Source organism: Glycine max, chromosome 15 (genome assembly GCF_000004515.6).
Source record: "Glycine max cultivar Williams 82 chromosome 15, Glycine_max_v4.0, whole genome shotgun sequence".
Taxonomy (NCBI): domain Eukaryota; kingdom Viridiplantae; phylum Streptophyta; class Magnoliopsida; order Fabales; family Fabaceae; genus Glycine; species Glycine max.
The window spans coordinates 12,911,762-12,915,830 of record NC_038251.2 but is presented as its reverse complement, the minus strand read 5'-3'; the positions used below and the strand labels follow the sequence as shown (position 1 = coordinate 12,915,830).

The window sequence follows — 4,069 nt, the reverse complement described above, 5'->3', positions numbered from 1 at the left end:
GATTTTATCTCAACAATTTTTTTTACTTTTGAATTTGATTTTGCTCCAAAATTTCTTTTGAAAACCAAAAATAGTTTATTTACGACATAGCGAAAACCTTTCTTAAAAATATAAAATCTTGACATTCACCACGCAAATTGATAACTCCCATAGCGAATGCTTCTAAAATTCAGTTGTTGATTTTTTATATGTTGCATATAGTCTTTGCGGATACAATAACTCAAATCTTTATTGTTTCTTACTATAAGTAGACTAGGTTCATTTGCTTATCTTGAGAGTTCAAACACCCCTCTTTTTCTTTTAATCATCAAGTTAACCTTATAATTCCTCACTTTTACAATAACTAAGTCATATAAACTATGATTTGTAGTTGGATGCCTGTTTAACACTTTGAGGATACATAATCACCAAATTCTTTTTTTTCATTAGAATCCATTAAGAATGTGAATTATAAATTTATAAATAAAATATATTACTAGAATTATCTAAATTTGTAATTCTACGCATAATAACTCAAGGAAAATGTTTGGTGGTTGTCTTCTTCAACGCACTCTTAAGTTCATTTTTTTTGTTGTTGTGAGCATGCATTTAGTTTGTGACTAGATTATATGAAAAAGTTAGTGAATTATAATGTGATTCCACATGTGGAAGGTCACTGAAAAATCTTAGGTTGTGGTAGCAACCACTACCATATGCGTGTCCTAACAATGTCAATAATTGCTTCATAGTTAGTACTAATGTCAGTTGAATGATTTTTGATATATGTGTTGCCTTTTCACCTTTAAGTTATTGGCATTGATTTTATTGTACCATGTCATGGGACATGACTAATTAGTTGTTAAGTGTTTTAGAATGTAGAGCCGAGTCTATTGGATGCATGATTGTCAACATATATATTGCATCATTTGTGATTTTTCAAATTTTGTGGCCTGACTTATTCTTTGATGACAATGAAGAAGGTAAACTTTATTTCTGTACCGTGATATGGCTTTAGTTCATCATTTAGGATACATCAAAATTCAAAAATCATATTTACCTAAATAAGATTAAACAATTATACTAATTATAAAAAAATCAAATTTACTCAACATCAATACTTAAAAAATCATATTTACCAAGGTCTGCAAGCCAATATAAGAATTTTAAAAACATTTACCCAAAATTATTAGCAAACTAAATTCAATAGTTACAAAATTAGGAATCCATATTGGGAATCCAAAATCAAATTATCAAAGAAAATTTTCAAAATAAGATTTAAAGTATAGAAATTAAATTTACCCAAATCAAAAACCAACATACCAGAATTCCAAAATTCAAAATTACCAACTCCGTTAATTACAAAATATGGAAGCTACAATCAGCAAACTGAAACCAAATCCATAAGTGCATTGGTTTTATGAGTTTGGTTAATGATCTAGGGTGAGGCGAAGATGAAGCTGGGTTTATGGTAGGGGGATCATGGTCTCTTTGTTGTGATGGTGATGGTGGTTTGACATGAAAACCCACGTGGCATACGAGAATGCACATGTGTACCACTGAGGCATGCGACACCGAAACGATGACATACAAGTCACTCGTGATATTCTTCCAAAGATTGCTATCAGTTTCGACAACATCAAAGGAGTGGATCTAAGTCTGGGGAAAGAAGATGGAAATGGAGAAGGGACAAAGATGAAGAGAAAAAAAAGGATAATTGGGAGAGAGAGAAAATAAAATAAAAAGAAAAAAAAATCCTAACCATTAATTTAAAAACCAATATATCTAAGGGTTCAAAATTACTTTCCTACGATATGAAACATTGTTAACTCTCCAACCCTAACTCCATCCACATATATATGTAACCTCAGTCAGAATTGAGGATTCAGCCTCCAACCATAGCCTCCATCAGTATATATGTAACCTTAGTAAGAACAGAGGAGAGAATAATTGTGCCTATGAGTGTCCGTAGTGTACAAGGTTTGGGTTTGTAGTCTTTATAGACATAAATCCAAGTAATATAACACACACGAACCCAATCCTTCATTTTTCACTTCTCTCTACTATATTGCTATGGTTCCTAATGCTTCCAATGTACTTACTAGTAGGTCACATCTATATCTTTCTCACGTGCATGTTGTCTGTGAATCGATTATTAATATATTTAATTATTAACACCTTAATTATTTATTTTTTAGTGAATGTAGTCAGGGAGAAAGTCAAATTGTTTTTGAGCTTGGCTCGTCCTAGAAATCTTGATCAAGGATATGAAGAAGAATTAACACATATGTAAATCTATCTTCTCCCAAGACAATCCAACAAGATCAGAAGCCCTTCACTAACAAGAGGTAAATGCCCCTTTTGGATACTTAATTTCCTATTGTTCTTGGTGGGTTCACTATCCTCAAATTTTCTCCAAGTACTACTTCAACCACAAAGGTTTAGCAAATGGGTTTCAACTTGGATCGAGTGTGTAGGCTTTTCCATCCTATTCATCTCAATTTATCTCTCATGTCTCCTTAAATACACTAAGAGGATTCCTTTCATTGATTTGAATTCAAGGATGTTATTGTCTTCAAGGATTTCTATTAGCAAATTGAATACAATAACATCTTTTGATTGAAATGAGAGAAATGATTCCTCTTAAAGAGACATGGGAGATAAATTGGGATAAATAGGATGGAAAAACCTACAAACTGGATCCAAGTTCAGACCCATTTGCTAGATCTTTTGTGGTTGAAGTAGTACTTCGAGAGCAAAGTTGAAGAAATTGATCTCACCAAGAGCAATAGGTAATTGAAAATCAAAAGGGGAATTTACTTTTTGTTTTGGGTAATGGTAAAAGATTGATGAGAATGATAATGTGTTGGGGTCAATGATATGCAATTTCCATGGAAGAAAGGGATGAAGTTTTGAAACTGATCAATTCAATTTATTTCAACTCATTTCCTTGTTAGACATAAAAACCAATTAATTTATGATGACCACAGTTTATTTTTTCATGTTATTTTATTTCCTTTTTCTTTGTTTCTTGACTTCTTTGATATATATCCCTCTCTTGTATATAATGATTCCAATCTTCTATGAATGTTTGTAATTTTTCTTTCACATGCCGTAAACATGTTGGAAGCCTTCAACTATATTCAGCCGTTTAACCTCGTCTCTTAATTTCATGATTGAATAATTAGGAAAAGATAACTCAAATATATGAGTTCATGATGAGAATCGATGATTGAACCACATGAACTGATAAATGTTAAATATATAGAATTTATATGTATGTAACATATCATACATAAATAAATTTTGTCACATAAATTAAATGGATATTATAAAGACAAATATCTGATAACTACTAATTATGAATATATTTTAGGGTTAAATGATATAGGAATTTATATTTTTTTCTCTCTTAATTTTTTTTGAGCAAATAATTGTTAAATTAACATCATTTAAGTTTTTATACACCAAATATTAAAAATAATAAATTTATTATGCTTAGTGAGTAAAATAAAGCTCAAGAAAACATGAATAATTAAGAAAAATATGACTAATTAAGGAAAGAAGACTAATTAGGAAAAACATAACTAAAGAAAAGAATGACTATTATAGAAAGCAAAGCTCATTAAGCAAAATAGACTAATTTAGGAAAGTAAATGCGAACTTAGCATGAGAAGCCCGCTTAGCACTAAGCTAATCTGCACATATAAAAGATGAACATAGAAGAAGGAAAAATACACAAAAGAGAATACAATTTCTTATAAAAAAAATAAAAGCTAGAAAAAGGATAATTAAGTAGGCATTGGAAGTCATTTTTTTCCTCAATTTCCTTTGTTGGGAACCTGACAGCCAACTACTCTTGATCTAATTTATCTTTATATCTATTTATGAATATTACATTTGCATTGTATTTCCCTGTGCTTAATATTATTGTTTATGGTTTGATCACCCATTTTCATGATAAGTTTTAGGGGTAGCGTTGGAAAATGTTATTTTTTAATAGAACTGAGAAATGATATCTAAATAAAGTTATCATTAGGGATATGTTGATATTTGTTTAGCCTGTTATACATCTTTATTCTTAATTCAATTT

General features: G+C 30.2%; 1 long non-coding RNA gene across 1 annotated transcript; it reads left to right on the top strand.

The window, feature by feature from the left end:
• Nucleotides 1–1,391: 1,391 nt before the first annotated feature.
• Nucleotides 1,392–3,086, top strand: LOC121173623 (uncharacterized). The gene is made up of 2 exons (XR_005888836.1): nucleotides 1,392–2,080; nucleotides 2,175–3,086. It is a non-coding gene; the product is annotated as an uncharacterized lncRNA (long non-coding RNA).
• The last annotated feature ends 983 nt before the right edge of the window (nucleotides 3,087–4,069 follow it).